Genomic DNA, 20,239 nt, shown 5'->3' on the forward strand with positions numbered 1-20,239 from the left:
CCTTAAGAACTGGTTTGAGACACTCTCCTCTACTGCTGTGGAGTACTTAAGTCCTAAAGGATACTTGCCACAATACCACAACCACATGGAAGTATTCCATCACCTCCTGATACATACAGACCTTGCGAGGACTGATAACACCCAGCTTGCAGAACCACTTGACTATCTTCGTACAACCCATGAAACTAAGCCGCTGCAAACTGCTGCTGCAATTAAACAATAAGTTGGGGTACCATGTGCCTGCCAGAGAGCTCTGAAATTGAACCCTAAAAGGACATAAGAAAGAAGAGGAAGGGGCCTGCTGGACACCTGCACAGACAACACACTGCCAGAAGCCTGTCCACAGAGCACCAGGACAGTCTAGAAACAGGAGACTTCCCCAGAAACAAGTCCTGGAACATTTTCAATTCATCCTCAAGTAACCTCCTGTGACACTACGCTCATTTTCAGCCGCACGCAGCGACCAGCCAGGTCAGACATATTCTGTCCTGTAGGGTGCTGGACACAGGCTGCACACTGGCCCATCCACAGCTGTCTCACACATTAAAAGCACTAGGATTCAAAGGGCATTTGTAAAGCTTTAATGAGACAAACTCCATTTCATGTTCAGACGGCATAATTTTTAGATAGCAGAAAATTCCATGAGCAACCCTTAGACCAACTGCTGCCACATCTAAGGCCTTCAGATCGACGACCAGGGCAAATCAACAGCAGAACACATAAAGATTTTGTCTGTTCTCAACAGGTTGAGACTTTAAATCATTCAGCATAAACAGAGCAGCCCTAAAGCCACCCAGTCTGGTAGCTCGATTCATCTCCTGCTACAAGCACCTCGCAAGACAGATTGAGATCCGGATCAGCTCCCTCACAACGCTGTCTCTGCATCCAGAATACCAAGCATTTATGAAGAAACCTGATGGCTACTGCAGCAAGGCCGGTGTCCAAACCGGGGGAAACCAGGGGAGCAGCAGCAGCAACTGAAATCCTCGCTGACAGTCTCAAGGGAAAGGCTGCAATGAGCCAGCTGGGGTCCCCTAGGGCACAACGCGGCAAGGTCTATTTGCAGAACAAAAGGAGGGCAATGAGCCCTGCCCCTGCTGCCGCAGACCTGACTCATTTCATGAAGGGAGAATGTCAGGCTCCAGATCTCTCAGCACCTTCAAGCTCCAGTGAACAGTCTCATTTCCAAACCACCCGCACGTTTAGATCAGAGGAAAGAAACAGGGAATTCCGTGGCTGCTTCCTAATCGGGTATTTCCACCTCCGCCCCTTCCCCTGCCAGTGAAGGCACAGTGTGAATTAAGGACCTCCGGGTAACCCCCGCCCCGGGTCTTTACTCCCCCCAGTACCGAGCCCCTGGCGCTGTGAGGCTTCCCGCGCGGGCAGCCAGCGGGCAGGAGCCGCCCCTCTGCGCCCGCCCAAGGCACGGACGGACGGGCGGGCCGCCGGGCCCGCTCGCCTCCCCGATAACCCCGGCGCGCTCGGACCTCAGCTGCTGCCGCCGCTGCCGGGACCCGGACCCGGACCCTGCCCGCCGCCATGCTGCTCCCGGGCGCTGCGCATGCGGCACCGAAACGGCGCGCGGAGGGACCGGAGCTGGCGCGCCAACACCGGGCTGCGGCCACGAGCACCCCGCGGGCATGCCCGCACATCAACCCGCAACCGCGGCGGCCACCACGTGACACGGGCCACTTCCGGGGACAGCAGCGGGGACAAAGGGAGCACCACGGCTCATGCGCGGAGCCCGGACTGCAGTACCGAACTCTGGACACAGGATGGCAGCAGCGAGACACCCGGGCGCCACACCGCCCCCCCCAGCCCATCATGGTGTGGTCGTTATGTGATCGCTATGGGGTCTGTACGAGTCTCTACCGATTGCTGTGCATCTCTGCCACAGCTCCTTGATGCAAGACTACTTTCATCACGTTGACAACTGATTCATAACATATCTGAAAAAACAACTGCAAAATTACCACCGAGATGCTAAAAAACAACTCAGTTAATACCCACACAACCTTTTATCTCTAAAGACTGTTGATGAGCCCAGAACCTGTAACCTCCATCCCAAGAAAATGCACAAGCTTTGCCTCTAATCGTAGTACACACAGACTTGCACTACAGATGCTCCACCTGGCCCAACTACTGACCATGAGCAGAGCAACTGCAAGGCAAACACACACACACACACAAAGAACACTACAGACTCTGTGACACCGAAAAGAGAGAAAAATCTGAAGAGGTAGACTACCTCCCAGATGGAACACTACATCCACCCAGATCACCTGCACAGCCGCAAGAGCAACGCAACAGGGCTCCTCAGGAGCCTGAGAACAAAGTCCGACATGACCATGTGTTTCCAAAAACAACCACAAAACCTGACATGATGGACATGCAAAAAGCATGAAGACCCATGAGCACGACCCAAAATTCAAGACCCACGAGCATGAAAATGCACAGACAATGTCCTAACCAATGAAACGGGATGCCAAGATAACAGAGATACGAAAGCAGCCTGGAGACACTCAGACACTCTGGCTCAGACACTGACTCTTGATATACTATCACACCCACTCACAAGCAGACTCTCTGGCCCTGACTCATTAATTACAAGCTTATTCCCAGAGCTCTTCTGTCCATTCACACAGATCATGAGGAGTAGACAGCTACACTGATTATAGAAACCCACCACCTACATTCCAGAGTGCAAGAGCTCCAGCTAAAAGAAAACCAGAGACAAACAGAGAACTCTCAACTAGTTTATTAACATGGGATACTATAGAGATAGTGAAGGATACTTCTCATGGTTGCTTATCTTACTGTCATGGGTTCTTTTTGGCACCCAACGTGGAGCTCGAAGGGTTGAGATAACGACAGATCTGACCAGATTAATAGTAAAACAACCGTCGTGGTTTATACAAGGTCAGCCATAAATCACACAATTGCTCTCTCACTCCCCCCCTTCTTGCCCTCCCCCTACTCCTGGGGGGACAGAGAGGAGAATCGAAAAGAATGCAAATCCCACAAGTTGAGTTAAGAAGAGTTATTAACTAAGGTAGAACACAAGTCACTACCACCAATAATGATAATAATAAGGGAAATAACAAGGGAAGAGAATACAACACCTCACCACCAGTCGACTGATAACTCGCCTGCCCCCCAGCCAAACCGAGCTCCAACCCATACCTCATCCAACCCTGCAGTCTCTAGCCCTTCCAGGTAACTCACAGTTAGATCCTGGGCATGATGTGCTGTGGTACGGAATACCTCTTTGGCTAGCTTGGGTCAGGTGTCCTGTTCTCTGCTTCCTCCCGGCTTTCCCTCCTCCCTGGCAGAGCATGAGGATCAGAAAGTCCTTGGTCAGACTAAAACATTTGTGTTATCAGCTCTGTTCCCAGGCTGGAAGTCAAAACACACTGCTGCACCAGCTACGAAGAAAGAGAAAAAAAGACTGCTACTGCTGAACCCATGAGAACAGACTTACGAACCCCAAGGACCCTGTGAAGACCATATGCAAACCAGCTCCGAGAATCATCACAGCCGTGCGAGGCGGCAGGCTCAACCTTAGCGGGCGTCCCCGCGCAGGCAACGGTCACCTGGGTGGGATGAGCTTCTGCCTCCCTCACCTAGCATGAGGCTCGGGCTTCCATACTCACAAGCAGCCACGCTCATTGCGACACAGGGGGCCAGCCCACGTCGCAAGAAGTGGCCAACAATATCTGGGAAGGTCTGCAAGGGTCAGGACTTTTCCAGGCAGTTCTAAAGCACAACTTTCTGAGTAGGCACCAAAGCTGGACTTGTAATCAAACAGCCAAAGCATCACTCTCTGTGGGGAAGCCAAAGACAACAAACAGTACTTTTGCACCCTTGTGTGTTTCACCACGGACCATTACCTATTGTCCCCGGCACAACACCCCACACTTAAGCCCCACAAATGGCACTTTTGCATCCTGTCTTTTAACTCTGAGGCACTACCTTCACTAGAGCTGACCATTTACCTCCAGGCACCCTCTACTGTGTCCTCAGACATTCTGGCTCAAATACTACATTGGAATGCTACATCTCAAGCCCCTTCCTGCCATTCTGACATTGTCCCCCACGCCCTCACCTCCTACAGGAGGCCCTCTACTTAGCGTGCGTAGTGCCGTGCGTCTCAAGGCGGCCTCACTGCTCGGAACTCCCACAGCAGATGACAGCCATGTTGCTGCCCTTGCCAAGTTGCTCTTCTGAGATTGTTTCTGACAGAAACAAAAAAAGGGCAACACGTTGTGCTGGCCATCCTCTCCAGCATCCCAGCCATCTATGCCAGCCTTTTCTGTAACTCTACTTCGCCTTTACATTATGCTCACCTACTCCCAATCTATTGCAGAATACAATGCTGGGCTTCTCCTGCACTCTAGGACCTAGGAGTACAATAGAAAGAAATGACCATGGTGCTTGTAAAATGTAACCAACCCCCACAACCATTATTGTTACCTCTCCGACTCACCTCAAATACTCATCTGACTCCAAAAGTAGAACTCAAGACCTGCAATAACCAACACTACTACTGAACCTTTTGCCATGTTATTCTCAGCTCTTACTCACCACTCACACAGACAACCTTCTCACAGCCCTCTTCAGCTGGCAGCTTCACCTCTCTTGATTTAAGTGTGGCACCTAAAAAAGAAATGGAAACAGGCACTCATGGAGAGAAAAACAGAAGCTTTGGCCGACCCTGAAATAAGTTGCTACCGGGGTGTTCCAAGCATGGCTCACCTTGACTGAGTAATCTGAATGTTATTTTCCAGCTCGAGTGTGAGGATGAGTTTGAGCCAGGGAGTCTTAGCCAGGTAGTCAGAACCAGGAATTCTGTGTTAGAATCAACGTGAGATTTGTGTGGATGCATGAGCCAGTCAGTGTCAGACTAAGCCTAAGTGAGTGTGAGAAGTCAGCGCCAGACAACGTCTGTGCAGCTTAAACGTGAGTATGAGTCTGAGCCAGTCTGTGTGAGAAGGAGCCTGCACTGTCTGCCAGTCTTGAATATGAGTCTAAGCCAATGAAAGCCAGAAAATTAAAGCCGGGGAGCAGGCAATGAACCAGAACCAGACGAAACAAGACCCAGCTGTGGATCGTCAGGGTGCTCTTATCCCAGCTGGGGGTTTGCCCCACCCCTGACCCAGGTCACTGAGGGAAGGGCTGGGGGTGACACCCTCCCTCCCTAACACAGTCAAGCTGTAGCTGCCCTACCCATGTAAGCTCACGCTACAGAGTAACCCCCTGCCTTTCCCTCAGCCCCATGCTACATTTCAAACCCCTTCCTGCCACCCGGACCTTGTCCCCCACCCTCCAGCCCCAAGCAGCAGTCCCTCTACTTAGCTTCCATAGTGCCATGGGTTTCAAGCTGGCCTTGATGCTCAGAACACTCACATCAGAGTCCTGTGAACTTGCCACAGCTGCCAAGTTTCTCGTTATCACCTGCAGCAAACAAACGAGCAAACAGGAACACACTGTGCTGGCCACCATCATCACCACCACCCCACCCACCAGTGCTGGCCTGCTCTGTAACAGCCCTCTTCCTCCTTCAAAGCTCATCAACATTGTGCTTGCCTGTTCCAAACCCACAGTGGAGTCCGACATTGAGCCTCTCCTCCTCTCCAGGTCCTAGGAGTACAATAGAGACAAATGATCACCCTGCTTGCAAAAAGTGACCGACCCCACTATTCTTCTCCTTACCTGTCTGACTCACTTCAAGCACTCATCTGACTCCAAAGGTAGAGGGCAGCCCTGCAACACCGAGCACAAATACTGAACCCCTTTGCCATGCTCTTCTCAACAATTAAGCACACCCAACACACACAACCCCCGATCTTCTCACAGCCCTCCTGAGTCTGCAGCTTCACCTCCCTCGAGTTATCTGCAGCACCTAGAAAAGAAAAGGGAACATGCACACACTGACAGAGATACAGAAGCTGCACCTTTCCCTCAGGAAGTCCCATCTCTCTCTCCTGTCACTTTACTACTCATCCACTAGCCCTCAGAGCTTTTCCATCCCTTTATTCTAACGTGTACACCCCCTGGAATACACCACCAACAAAAAGTAATTACAGCTTTATGAAAATGACAAGACCCTAAAATAAATAGCTGCTTGGGTGGTCTAAGCTTTGCTCACCTTGGCTAAATCACCTGAATGTCTTTGTTTAGTTAGAATGTGAGAGCGAGTCTGAACCAGGAAGCCTGTGTTAGTCTCGATGTGAGACTCGTGTGGTTGGGTGAGCCAGTCAATGCCAAATTGAGCCTAAATCTGAACTAGAGTGTCTGTGCTGTTTAAGTATATGAGCCTGAGCCAGTCTGTGTGGAAGAAAACCTCTTTGAGACTAAGCCCTAGAATGAGACAGAAAACCCCCACCCAGTCTGAAACCAAGTATAGCTTTGAGCCTATCTTCATAAAAGTGAAGCTATGGAATCTGAGAATTTTGAATAGAAATCTAAGCCCCAAAAAGAAACCCAAGAAGTTAAAATCAGAGAGCAGCCAAGAAACCAAACCCAAAACAACAAAAACCAGGTGCACCTTGTCAGGCTGTTTTTATCCCAGCAGCTGGTTTGCCCCACCCTGAGCCAGGGCACTGGGGGGGGGTTGTGGGTGGGGCCTGGGGTATATAAGGCACAGCTTCAGAGTAAGGGTCTTCTTTAGGGTTTGTTGCTATTCAAGGTAAGGTCTTTGGGGTGTTTTGTGGTTTTAATGATGTGTGTATTGCTTTTGTTTTTTGAGTTCTTTGAAATGATTTTTTCTGAGCTAATTTTTTAAGCTATCTTTGGTTTTGCATCTTCTTGTATAAATGAATTTCTTTGTGCTGTGGTTTTACTTGAGGTGCTGTTGTTAGTGGTGGTGTTCAGGTAAGTGTTTTTTTTAATTGCTCTCAGCCACAGAACTTAAAGAAAAATTTGTTTACAGTTTATGTTCTTATTACTTGTCTTTTATTTTATTTCTCATAAAATAGTTGTAGCAGTGGTTACTGAACAAACATTCCATTTATATGTTTAAGAGTTACTTCAAGAGTGCCTTTGGGTTTGTGCTCTTTCAAAAACTAAGTTGGACACTTGGGTCTAAAGAATACCAAAACATAATATTAATGTTCTTTTGGGATGTAGTGACTGTTAAATAACTGATGACTTTTGGCAGGGAAAGATAAAAGAATGCTTTTCAGCTTGTATATTTCTCATTTTAAAACTCTAAATTACAGAGTGCTTGTTCATTACAGTCTGTATATAATAAATATTTCAGGGAATTTCCTTGTCTTAATCTACAGAATGTTGTGTGGCAGTTCTTTTATTTTTTCCTTTTACTCCTGTTACTGCAAATGATAAAAAAAAATAGGGTGGGTGCAGTAAACACCCATGTGTCTAGCGTGGGAGATCTGAGCAACAATTTTAGTTTGAGACTTAAGACACTATAAAAACTAAGCCGAAAGATTAGTTTTCCACAGAACAGACGGGGGAAACAGCATCAGGATAGCAGAAAGAGATTTGAAATACACCATGGGGATGAGAAAAATTAAGTGGGACTTTTTTTAGCACCATCTTATAGTGGGCAGGGTAGTACAGCTTGACTGTTTTAATGAGTGCATTAGCTTGTGAGCTGTTTTGGTGCTTCCAACTCACTGCTAGAACTGAAAGTGTTAAGCTTGTTCTTGGAACTTAGTCCTTTATATACTGAGTGCTTGTGTTGGCTGGTTAAAAGCTGGTCAGGCATTCGTGTTCATTACTTACAAACATAAAGCAGAGAACAGCTTTCTTTTCAGTCACATCAGCAGGAGCCTTCTAAGGCTTTCATCCAGCTTCCAGTTCCAGCTATAAAAAGGTAAAGGGCTTCATTTTGAGTGTGATGCCCTCATGTTTAGAAAAACATGGCAAAAAGATTCAGTATTTGTGTTTGGTATTGCAGGTCTCGTCTTTTATGTTGGGAGGGTTGAGCGGAGTGATGGTACCAGGTGGGTAAAATTGTGGTGTCAGAAGGAAGTTCCAGCTTACTCTCCTGGCTGTCTTATGGCTTGCTGTGCGTTTTGAATTTGGAGGTGCGGAGCGAGGAGCGCAGCGAGGTCTGTGCCCCAGAGCTGACTTGGACTAGGTGGGCTATGCTTAGCAGAGTGAAGCAGCACCTGATGGAGTGCCTTGTAGTTTTTGTGAAATTAAAACCAGCTCTTAATGTTGTGTTCTGCAGGGGGTGCACGGGCTCAAAGAAGAGAACGGAAGACGTGCAACGGCCAGCGGACGAGCAGCAGAGTGACGAGAGAGGGTGATGGGACTTGGTGAGGGCAGGGTGCATCTTGGAACCCTCTCTCAGCGTTTGTCTGTTTCCCTTTGTGTTTCAGGTGCCACAGGTAACTCGGGAGAGGTGAGGGTGCCAACGGAGGAGGGCTGTGAGGAGTTAAGGGGTTTGTGTGTGTGTGTGTGTGTGAGCTTAGAGTTGAGAAGAACGTGGTAAAGGGGTTCAGTATTTGTGTTTGGTATTGCAGGTGTTGCCCTCTAGGTTGGGAGTCGGATGAGTGCTTGAGGTGAGTCAGGGAGGTAAGCGGAAGGATTGTGGAGTGGGTCACTTTGGCAAGAACCATGGTCACTGGCTTCTGTTGCACTCCTAGGGCACGCAGGGGAGGAGAGGCCCGGCGTCAGAGTCTGGAATGGCTTTGGCACAGGTGAGCACGGTGTTGAGGAGCTTGGGAGGAGGCAGACGGTTGGTAAGGAAGAGGCCGGGCTGGATGGCTGGGATGCTGGAGATGATGGCCAGCACAACGTGTTCCCCTTTCTTTGTTTGTTTCTGGCAGATGATGAAGAGGAACTTGGTAACGGCAGCAACATGGCTGGCGGCTGCTGTGGGAGTTCTGAGCAGTGAGGCCGCCTCGAGACGCACGGCACTACGCACGCTAAGTAGAGGGCCTCCTGTAGGAGGCGAGGGCGTGGGATACAACGTCAGAATGGCAGGAAGGGGTTTGAGATGTAGCATTCCAATGTAGTATTTGAGTCAGAATGTCTGAGGACACAGTCGGAGGTGGCTGGGAGGTAAATGGTCAGCTATAGCGCAGGTGGTGCCTCAGATTTAAATGCCAGGATGAAAAGGTGCCATTTGTGGGGCTTAAATCTGGGGTGTCGCGTCCGGGACAATAGGTAATGGTCCGTGGTGAAACACACAAGGGTGGGCAAGTGCTGTTTGTCGCCTTTGGCTCCTCGCAGAGAGTGGTGCTTTGGCTGTTTCAAGACGAGTCCAGCTTTGTTTCCTACCCAGGAAGTTGTGCTTTAGAACTGCCTGGAAAAGTCCTGAGCCTTGCAGACCTTCCCAGATATTGTTGGCCACTTCTTGCGACGTGGGCTGGCCCCCTGCGTCGCAATGAGCGTGCCCGTTTGTGAGTATGGAAGCCCGAGCCTCATGCCGTGTGAGGGAGGCAGCAGCTCATCCCACCCAGGTGAACGTTGCCTGCGCGGGGACGCCCGCTAAGGTTGAGCCTGCCGCCTCGCACGGCCGTGATGATTCTCGGAGCTGGTTTGCTGGTGGTCTTGGCAGGGTCCTTGGGGTTGGTAAGATAAGCAGCCATGAGAAGTATCCTTGACGATCTCTATAGTTTCCTATGTTAATAAAGTAGTTGGCAGTTCTGTTTGTCTCTGGTTTTCTCTGACCTGGAGTTCTCGAGCTCTGGAGCGTAGGTGGTGGGTTTTTATAATCACAGTGTAGCTGTCTACTCTTGATGATCTGTGTGACTGGACAGAAGAGCTCTGGGAATAAGCTTGTAATGAATGAGTGAGGGCAAGAGAGTCTGCTTGGGAGTGGGAGTGGTAGTATTATGTGGAGTTAGTGTGTGAGCCAGAGGGTGTGAGGGTCTGTGTTGAGAGTGTGTGAATGTCAGTCTGTGTATGCATGTCAACCTGAGCGTCGGTGTGAGTCTGGCCTGAGACTTAAAGGCAGACTAAGGTTTGCTTGGCATTGCGGTGAATAATGCCAGGTTGTTCTTGCAGACGGCGTGATGGATAGCCACGTGTGAGAGGCTGATGTAGGAGGGTTGAGCGGAGTGATGGTACCAGGTGGGTAAAATTGTGGTGTCAGAAGGAAGTTCCAGCTTACTCTCCTGGCTGTCTTATGGCTTGCTGTGCGTTTTGAATTTGGAGGTGCGGAGCGAGGAGCGCAGCGAGGTCTGTGCCCCAGAGCTGACTTGGACTAGGTGAGCTATGCTTAGCAGAGTGAAGCAGCACCTGATGGAGTGCCTTGTAGTTTTTGTGAAATTAAAACCAGCTCTTAATGTTGTGTTCTGCAGGGGGTGCACGGGCTCAAAGAAGAGAACGGAAGACGTGCAAAGGCCAGCGGACGAGCAGCAGAGTGACGGGAGAGGGAGATGGGACTTGGTGAGGGCAGGGTGCATCTTGGAACCCTCTCTCAGCGTTTGTCTGTTTCCCTTTGTGTTTCAGGTGCCACAGGTAACTCGGGAGAGGTGAGGGTGCCAACGGAGGAGGGCTGTGAGGAGTTAAGGGGTTTGTGTGTGTGTGTGTGTGTGAGCTTAGAGTTGAGAAGAACGTGGTAAAGGGGTTCAGTATTTGTGTTTGGTATTGCAGGTGTTGCCCTCTAGGTTGGGAGTCGGATGAGTGCTTGAGGTGAGTCAGGGAGGTAAGCGGAAGGATTGTGGAGTGGGTCACTTTGGCAAGAACCATGGTCACTGGCTTCTGTTGCACTCCTAGGGCACGCAGGGGAGGAGAGGCCCGGCGTCAGAGTCTGGAATGGCTTTGGCACAGGTGAGCACGGTGTTGAGGAGCTTGGGAGGAGGCAGACGGTTGGTAAGGAAGAGGCCGGGCTGGATGGCTGGGATGCTGGAGATGATGGCCAGCACAACGTGTTCCCCTTTCTTTGTTTGTTTCTGGCAGATGATGAAGAGGAACTTGGTAACGGCAGCAACATGGCTGGCGGCTGCTGTTGGAGTTCTGAGCAGTGAGGCCGCCTCGAGACGCACGGCACTACGCACGCTAAGTAGAGGGCCTCCTGTAGGAGGCGAGGGCGTGGGATACAACGTCAGAATGGCAGGAAGGGGTTTGAGATGTAGCATTCCAATGTAGTATTTGAGCCAGAATGTCTGAGGACGCAGTCGGAGGTGGCTGGGAGGTAAATGGTCAGCTATAGCGCAGGTGGTGCCTCAGATTTAAATGCCAGGATGAAAAGGTGCCATTTGTGGGGCTTAAATCTGGGGTGTCGCGTCCGGGACAATAGGTAATGGTCCGTGGTGAAACACACAAGGGTGGGCAAGTGCTGTTTGTCGCCTTTGGCTCCTCGCAGAGAGTGGTGCTTTGGCTGTTTCAAGACGAGTCCAGCTTTGTTTCCTACCCAGGAAGTTGTGCTTTAGAACTGCCTGGAAAAGTCCTGAGCCTTGCAGACCTTCCCAGATATTGTTGGCCACTTCTTGCGACGTGGGCTGGCCCCCTGCGTCGCAATGAGCGTGCCCGTTTGTGAGTATGGAAGCCCGAGCCTCATGCCGTGTGAGGGAGGCAGCAGCTCATCCCACCCAGGTGAACGTTGCCTGCGCGGGGACGCCCGCTAAGGTTGAGCCTGCCGCCTCGCACGGCCGTGATGATTCTCGGAGCTGGTTTGCTGGTGGTCTTGGCAGGGTCCTTGGGGTTGGTAAGATAAGCAGCCATGAGAAGTATCCTTGACGATCTCTATAGTTTCCTATGTTAATAAAGTAGTTGGCAGTTCTGTTTGTCTCTGGTTTTCTCTGACCTGGAGTTCTCGAGCTCTGGAGCGTAGGTGGTGGGTTTTTATAATCACAGTGTAGCTGTCTACTCTTGATGATCTGTGTGACTGGACAGAAGAGCTCTGGGAATAAGCTTGTAATGAATGAGTGAGGGCAAGAGAGTCTGCTTGGGAGTGGGAGTGGTAGTATTATGTGGAGTTAGTGTGTGAGCCAGAGGGTGTGAGGGTCTGTGTTGAGAGTGTGTGAATGTCAGTCTGTGTATGCATGTCAACCTGAGCGTCGGTGTGAGTCTGGCCTGAGACTTAAAGGCAGACTAAGGTTTGCTTGGCATTGCGGTGAATAATGCCAGGTTGTTCTTGCAGACGGCGTGATGGATAGCCACGTGTGAGAGGCTGATGTAGGAGGGTTGAGCGGAGTGATGGTACCAGGTGGGTAAAATTGTGGTGTCAGAAGGAAGTTCCAGCTTACTCTCCTGGCTGTCTTATGGCTTGCTGTGCGTTTTGAATTTGGAGGTGCGGAGCGAGGAGCGCAGCGAGGTCTGTGCCCCAGAGCTGACTTGGACTAGGTGAGCTATGCTTAGCAGAGTGAAGCAGCACCTGATGGAGTGCCTTGTAGTTTTTGTGAAATTAAAACCAGCTCTTAATGTTGTGTTCTGCAGGGGGTGCACGGGCTCAAAGAAGAGAACGGAAGACGTGCAAAGGCCAGCGGACGAGCAGCAGAGTGACGGGAGAGGGAGATGGGACTTGGTGAGGGCAGGGTGCATCTTGGAACCCTCTCTCAGCGTTTGTCTGTTTCCCTTTGTGTTTCAGGTGCCACAGGTAACTCGGGAGAGGTGAGGGTGCCAACGGAGGAGGGCTGTGAGGAGTTAAGGGGTTTGTGTGTGTGTGTGTGTGTGAGCTTAGAGTTGAGAAGAACGTGGTAAAGGGGTTCAGTATTTGTGTTTGGTATTGCAGGTGTTGCCCTCTAGGTTGGGAGTCGGATGAGTGCTTGAGGTGAGTCAGGGAGGTAAGCGGAAGGATTGTGGAGTGGGTCACTTTGGCAAGAACCATGGTCACTGGCTTCTGTTGCACTCCTAGGGCACGCAGGGGAGGAGAGGCCCGGCGTCAGAGTCTGGAATGGCTTTGGCACAGGTGAGCACGGTGTTGAGGAGCTTGGGAGGAGGCAGACGGTTGGTAAGGAAGAGGCCGGGCTGGATGGCTGGGATGCTGGAGATGATGGCCAGCACAACGTGTTCCCCTTTCTTTGTTTGTTTCTGGCAGATGATGAAGAGGAACTTGGTAACGGCAGCAACATGGCTGGCGGCTGCTGTGGGAGTTCTGAGCAGTGAGGCCGCCTCGAGACGCACGGCACTACGCACGCTAAGTAGAGGGCCTCCTGTAGGAGGCGAGGGCGTGGGATACAACGTCAGAATGGCAGGAAGGGGTTTGAGATGTAGCATTCCAATGTAGTATTTGAGCCAGAATGTCTGAGGACGCAGTCGGAGGTGGCTGGGAGGTAAATGGTCAGCTATAGCGCAGGTGGTGCCTCAGATTTAAATGCCAGGATGAAAAGGTGCCATTTGTGGGGCTTAAATCTGGGGTGTCGCGTCCGGGACAATAGGTAATGGTCCGTGGTGAAACACACAAGGGTGGGCAAGTGCTGTTTGTCGCCTTTGGCTCCTCGCAGAGAGTGGTGCTTTGGCTGTTTCAAGACGAGTCCAGCTTTGTTTCCTACCCAGGAAGTTGTGCTTTAGAACTGCCTGGAAAAGTCCTGAGCCTTGCAGACCTTCCCAGATATTGTTGGCCACTTCTTGCGACGTGGGCTGGCCCCCTGCGTCGCAATGAGCGTGCCCGTTTGTGAGTATGGAAGCCCGAGCCTCATGCCGTGTGAGGGAGGCAGCAGCTCATCCCACCCAGGTGAACGTTGCCTGCGCGGGGACGCCCGCTAAGGTTGAGCCTGCCGCCTCGCACGGCCGTGATGATTCTCGGAGCTGGTTTGCTGGTGGTCTTGGCAGGGTCCTTGGGGTTGGTAAGATAAGCAGCCATGAGAAGTATCCTTGACGATCTCTATAGTTTCCTATGTTAATAAAGTAGTTGGCAGTTCTGTTTGTCTCTGGTTTTCTCTGACCTGGAGTTCTCGAGCTCTGGAGCGTAGGTGGTGGGTTTTTATAATCACAGTGTAGCTGTCTACTCTTGATGATCTGTGTGACTGGACAGAAGAGCTCTGGGAATAAGCTTGTAATGAATGAGTGAGGGCAAGAGAGTCTGCTTGGGAGTGGGAGTGGTAGTATTATGTGGAGTTAGTGTGTGAGCCAGAGGGTGTGAGGGTCTGTGTTGAGAGTGTGTGAATGTCAGTCTGTGTATGCATGTCAACCTGAGCGTCGGTGTGAGTCTGGCCTGAGACTTAAAGGCAGACTAAGGTTTGCTTGGCATTGCGGTGAATAATGCCAGGTTGTTCTTGCAGACGGCGTGATGGATAGCCACGTGTGAGAGGCTGATGTAGGAGGGTTGAGCGGAGTGATGGTACCAGGTGGGTAAAATTGTGGTGTCAGAAGGAAGTTCCAGCTTACTCTCCTGGCTGTCTTATGGCTTGCTGTGCGTTTTGAATTTGGAGGTGCGGAGCGAGGAGCGCAGCGAGGTCTGTGCCCCAGAGCTGACTTGGACTAGGTGAGCTATGCTTAGCAGAGTGAAGCAGCACCTGATGGAGTGCCTTGTAGTTTTTGTGAAATTAAAACCAGCTCTTAATGTTGTGTTCTGCAGGGGGTGCACGGGCTCAAAGAAGAGAACGGAAGACGTGCAAAGGCCAGCGGACGAGCAGCAGAGTGACGGGAGAGGGAGATGGGACTTGGTGAGGGCAGGGTGCATCTTGGAACCCTCTCTCAGCGTTTGTCTGTTTCCCTTTGTGTTTCAGGTGCCACAGGTAACTCGGGAGAGGTGAGGGTGCCAACGGAGGAGGGCTGTGAGGAGTTAAGGGGTTTGTGTGTGTGTGTGTGTGCTTAGAGTTGAGAACAACCAGGAATTTGAAGCTTCTCTTGTGTTGTACTTTGTAAGCGATACATTGTCTCATACAGGGAACCAAAGATCTGCAAAGTCCACTGTGCGAGCAGTAAAATGACAATAGAAGGAGATGGCACTTGGTAAGTTAAAGGTGCATCTTTGAGCCCTCTCTCAGCATGCCTGCTTTTGTTTCTTTTTCACGTGCTGCCGCCAGCTTGGGAGATGTGAAGGCACAAAGCGTGGATAGTTGTAAAGAGTTAAGGGGTTTTTGTGTGTGTGTGTGATGTCTGGGCAATGAGGAGAACATGGCAAAGGGATTGACTATTTGCATTTGGTATTGCAGGGCCTGTCCTATAGCTTGGGAGTCAGATGAGTGCTTGAGGTGAGTCAGGGAGGTAAGCAGGAGGATAGTGGGGTTAGTCCGTTTTTGCAAACACTCTGGTCATTTTTCTCTATTGCACTGCTAGGTTGCAGAATCCATGAGAGTCCTAGTCCTAGTCCGTTTGGGACAGGCAAAGCGAGCACGATGTTGAGGATACTTGGAGGAGGCAGAAGGTTATGATAGGTCAGGTCGCTCTGGTCGGCTGGTGTGGTGGTGATGACGGCCAGGATAGTGTGTTCCCCTTTCTTTGTTTGCTTCTGGCAGATGATGAAGAGGATCTTGGTAACGGGTGTGGCATTGGTGAAGTCTGCTGCAGGAGTTCTGAGCAGGGAGGCTGCCTGAAGACCCATGGTACAATGCATGCTAAGTGAAGGTACTGTTTTTTTTTGGGGCAGGGGTGGGGGACAATGTCAGAATGGCAGGAAGGGCTTTGAAATATAGTGTTCCGATGTAGTATCTGAGTCAGAATGTCTGGAAGTCTCAGAACACACTTGGAGGGGCCTTGGAGAGGAATGGACAGCTGTAGTGAAGCTAGTACTTTAGAATCAAAAGCAAGGATATAAAGGTGCTATTTGTGCTGCTTAAGTCTGTGCTGTTGTGTCAGGGACAACAGGCAATGGTCTGTGGTGAAACACACAAGGGTGGGAAAGTACTGTTTGTTGTCTTTGGCTCTTTGCAGAGATAGCTGCTTTGGCTGTTTCATGACAAGTCCAGCTTTGTTTCCTCCCTGTAGAGTTCTGCTTTAGAACTGCATGAAGAAGTGTAACCCTTGCAGACCTTCCTAGATATTGTTGGCTACTTCATCTGATGTAGGATGGCCCCTTGCGTCGCAATGAGTATGCTTTTTTGTGAGTATGAAAGCCCAAGCCTCATGCTACGTGAGGGAGGGAGAAGGTCATCCTGCCCAGGTGACCGTTGCCTACATGGGGACATCCGCTAACGTTGAGCCTGCCACCTCGCACCACTGTGACAGTTCTTGGACCTGGTTTGCTGATGGTCTTCACAGGGTCTTTGGGGTTGGTGAGCTAAGCAACCATGAAACCATACCCTTTACTGTATTCTTACTATGTCTGTATTTTCCTATATTAATAAGCCTATTGGCAGTTACATGCTTGTCTCTAGTTTTCTCTGACCTGAAGTTCTTGAGCTCTGGAACATAGGTGGTGGGTTTTTATAATCACACTGTAGCTGTTTATCCGTAATGATCTCTGTGACAGTTAACATTTGTCATAGCCTATGTTTGAGCAGCGGTAGGTGCAGGGATATAGTTTTGGCAAAAAGTTGTTTAGGATGTTCCCGAGAACCCGGTTCCCACAGATTGATTATGACGAGGCAGGGGTAGGCATGGCAGCGACAAGTGGAGGCGGAGTTTGTACCTGCATGGCATGCAGCAGGGTGATGTATTTGGAATGCCTGAGAACATGTATAGATGTGTGGAATCATGTGTGGGCGGTTCTAGGCTTAGGGGTTGTCTCTATGCGTGGGACGTGGGTTGTAGATTGAATTTTTTTTTTTCAGGTCTTTGGGTGTTTAGAAACAACAGTCACTGACAGAGGACTTTTTTTTCCCTCCCTCAGGTGAGTTTTTTTTTATTGTTTCCAGCCAGTCCATGATTTGATGTGCATCTCTGCCTATGTTTGAGTTGTGGTTGGTGCAGTTATGGGCTATTCAGGCAGGGTAATTTTGAGGCTTCAGCAAATTCAGTTGCTGAGAATTCATGAAGCCACTCTGTGGGGGTGTTGTTTTGTATTGGGAAAGAACATGTGAGAGTTGGTGTGGCAGCCCTTAAGTTGCTGTCTCCTATGTGGGTGTAGGTGGTTGTTAAGCATGTTTAGGTGCAATGAGTATTGTCTGTTGCATGCAAATAGTTAGCTTTGCAGAAATAGAGAAAAGTAAAGTGAGGGGAGAATTTTTAGAGGACATATTGTAATAATATTGATAGAAATGTATTTTTGTCTGCAGGAAAGCACGTTGAGAACCTATAGATTCAAAAGCAGCTCTGTTTGTTCCTGGGTGGAGATTCGCAGCATATAGAAGATTTCAGTTAAAATTATGAAAGTTGTCCATGACAAATGGAAGGCTGCATTGCCGTTAGTAAAGGGACGTCTGATGATCATTATGTGACAAAGCATGCTACGTGTTGAGCGTCTTGTGTAAGTACTAAAGTGTTGTTGAATTTCTAAGGATTGAATTTTGAAATGTGAACAATGTCATTTATGTATGTAAATGTATTTAAAAGAAATGTGTGATGTTACTAATTTCCTAAGTTTATGTAAGGTAAAAGTTATTGGTGTTAGGCTTAGAATGCAGGTGTTAGGCTTAGAATGCTGCTGTTAGGAGAGCATAGCGTTTCGATGAAGAGCGTTGCGTTTCGATAGATAACTTAGTTTGGTAATGCAGGACGTAGCATTTCGCCGAAGACGGTGGTGTTTTGCCACAGACCGTGGCGTTTCATAATGCAGACAGTGGTGTTTCGTAGTGCAGAACGTGGCGTCTCCCTGGGGAACTTAGTTTCGGAATGTACAACTCAGCCTTTCACAATGCAAAACTCAGCATTTCAATTGAGAAATAAGATGCATAATGCAGAACTCAGCCTTTCGTAATGCAGAACTTACTGTTTCGTAATGTAGAACTCGGCGTTCTGCTGGAGAACTCTTCGTTTCGCTGGAGAACTCAGCCTTTCATAATGTAGACCTGAGCGTTGCGTAATGCAGACCTGAGCGTTGCGTAATGCAGAACTTAACACTTCAATTGAGAACTTAGTTTCGTAATGCAGAACTTAGCGTTTTGCTGGAGAACTTTAGCGTTTCACTGGAGAAAGTAACGTTTTCCTGGAAAATTAGTGTTTCAAGTGAGAAGTTAGTTTCATAATGCAGAACTTAGTGTTTTCCTGGAGAACTTAGCATTTCAATTGAGAAATTAGTTTCGTAATGCAGATCTTAGCATTTCACTGGAGAACTCTAGCGTTTTGCTGGAAAACTTAGCGTTTTCCTGAAGAACTTTGCGTTTCAATTGAGAAATTACTTTCGTCATGCAGAACTGAGTGTTTTGCTGGAGAACTTAGCACTTCAATTGAGAAACAAGTTCCATAATGCAGAACTTAGTGTTTTCCAGGAGAACTTAGTGTTTCAATTGAGAAATTTGTTTTGTAATGCAGAACTTAGCGTTTTGCTGGAGAACTTATCGTTTTGCTGGAGAACATAGCATTTCGATTGAGAAATGACTTTTGTAATGCAGAACTTAGTGCTTCGCTGAAGAACTTAGTGCCCCGCTGGAGAACTTAGTGTTTTCCTGGAGAACTTAGCTTTGTAATGCAGAACTTTGTGTTTTGCTAGAGAACTTGGTGTTTTTCTGAAGAACTCAGCTTGTTGCTGGAGAACTCAGTGTTTCGCTGGAGTAGTCAGCCTTTCCTAATGCAGAACTCAGCCTTTCCTAATGGAGAGCTTAGCCTTTCCTAATGCAGAACTTAGTGTTTCCCTGGAGAACTTAGCGTTTAAAGTGAGAATTTACTTTCGTCATGCAGAACTTACGGTTTCGCTGGAAAACTTACAGTTTTGCTGGAGAACTGAGCATTTCGTAATGAATACCTTATTTTCGTAATGTCGAACTCGGCGTTTTGGAATGCAGAACTCAACGTTTTGGAATGCAGAACTCGACGTTTCGGATTGCAGAACTCTGCGTTTTGCTGGAGAACTCTGCGTTTTGCTGGAGAACTCTGCGTTTTGCTGGAGAACTGTCGTGGTTCAAACCCAGCCACAAACCTCGTTCGCTCACTGCCCCCCCTTCTTGCCCCCCCCGCTCCTGGTGGGACAGAAAGAAGAATCAAAAGGAATGCAACTGCCACGGGTTGAGATAAGAACAGTTTAGTAACTAAGGTATAACACAAATCACTACCACTACCACCAATAATAATAAAGGAAATAACAAGAGGAAAGAAAACAACACCTCAACACCAGCTGACCAATAATTCGCCCCACTCCCCCCAGCCGAGCACCAACGGATACCTCGTCCAACCCTGCAGTCCCCCAGCTCTTCCGGTAAGTAACAACAATTAGTGTTTCGCTGGAGAACTTAACGTTTCGCTGGAGAACTTTATGTTGCGCTGGACAACTTAGTGTGTCGCTGGAGAATATAGCATTTTGCTGGAGAACTTAGTGTTTCACAGGAGAACATAGCGTTTCGCTGTAAAACTTAGCGTTTTGCTGGAGAACATTGCGTTTCAATTGAGAAATTAGTTTCGTAATGCAGAACTTATTGTTTCGCTGGTGAACTTAGCGTTTTGCTGGAGAACATAGCGTTTCACTGGAGAACTTTGCGTTTCAATTGAGAAATTAGTTTGGTAATGCAGAACTTAGCGTTTCACTGGAGAACTTAGCGTTTTGCTGTAAAACTTAGCGTTTTGCTGGAGAACTTAGCCTTTCGCTGGAGAACTTAGCGTTTCGCTGGAGAACTTAATGTTTCACTGGACAACTTAGTGTTTCGCTAGAGAACTTAGCGTTTTGTTGGAGAACTTAGCGTTTTGCAGGAGAACATAGCGTTTCGCTAGCGAACTTAGCGTTTTGCTGTAAAACTTAGTGTTTCGATGGAGAAATTATCATTTCGTTGGAGAACTTAGCGTTTCTCTGGAGAACATAGCGTTTTGCTGGAGAACTTAGCATTTCGCTGGAGAACTTAGTGTTTCGCTGGAGAACTTAGCGTTTTGCTGGAGAACTTAGCGTTTTGCTGGAGAACTTTGTGTTTCAATTGAGAAATTAGTTCGATAATGCAGAACTTATCGTTTCACTGGAGAACTTAGCGTTTTGCTGGAGAAGTAAGCGTTTTGCGGGAGAACTTAGCGTTTCACTGGAGAACATAATGTTTCGCTGGAGCACTTAGCGTTTCGCTGGAGAACTTAGCGTTTCGCTGGAGAACTTAGCGTTTCGCTGGAGAACTTAGTGTTTCGATGGAGATCTTAGCGTTTTGCTGGAGAACTTAGCGTTTCAATTGAGGAATTAATTCGGTAATTCAGAACTTATCGTTTTGCTGGAGAACTTAACGTTTTGCTGGACAACTTAGTGTTTTGCTGGAGAACTTAGTGTTTCGCTGTAAAACTTAGTGTTTTGCTGGAGAACTTAGCGTTTTGCTGGAGAACTTTGCGTTTCAATTGAGAAATTAGTTCGGTAATAAAGAACTTATAGTTTCAC

General features: G+C 48.8%; 2 long non-coding RNA genes across 9 annotated transcripts; one reads left to right on the forward strand and one right to left on the reverse strand.

Moving 5' to 3' along the window:
- Window positions 1–2,742: 2,742 nt before the first annotated feature.
- LOC136006437 (uncharacterized) lies at window positions 2,743–3,403 on the reverse strand. Its single transcript, XR_010609132.1, has 2 exons — window positions 3,226–3,403; window positions 2,743–2,876 (listed from the first exon to the last, which is right to left on the reverse strand). It is a non-coding gene; the product is annotated as an uncharacterized LOC136006437 (long non-coding RNA).
- Window positions 3,404–7,919: 4,516 nt separating this feature from the next.
- On the forward strand, window positions 7,920–14,626 carry LOC136006439 (uncharacterized). 8 transcript variants are annotated; one of them, XR_010609135.1, is made up of 16 exons: window positions 7,920–8,104; window positions 8,198–8,285; window positions 8,493–8,531; window positions 8,616–8,669; window positions 8,799–10,184; window positions 10,278–10,365; window positions 10,573–10,611; window positions 10,696–10,749; window positions 10,879–12,127; window positions 12,212–12,264; window positions 12,358–12,445; window positions 12,653–12,691; window positions 12,776–12,829; window positions 12,959–14,207; window positions 14,292–14,344; window positions 14,438–14,626. It is a non-coding gene; the product is annotated as an uncharacterized LOC136006439 (long non-coding RNA). The 8 variants fall into 8 exon arrangements; XR_010609140.1 differs by having other exon boundaries at window positions 10,879–11,113; window positions 12,062–12,127; window positions 12,959–14,344; XR_010609134.1 differs by having other exon boundaries at window positions 8,799–10,047; window positions 10,132–10,184; window positions 12,959–14,344.
- Window positions 14,627–20,239: the final 5,613 nt, after the last annotated feature.

This window comes from Lathamus discolor, unplaced genomic scaffold, assembly GCF_037157495.1.
Source record: "Lathamus discolor isolate bLatDis1 unplaced genomic scaffold, bLatDis1.hap1 Scaffold_197, whole genome shotgun sequence".
NCBI lineage: Eukaryota > Metazoa > Chordata > Aves > Psittaciformes > Psittacidae > Lathamus > Lathamus discolor.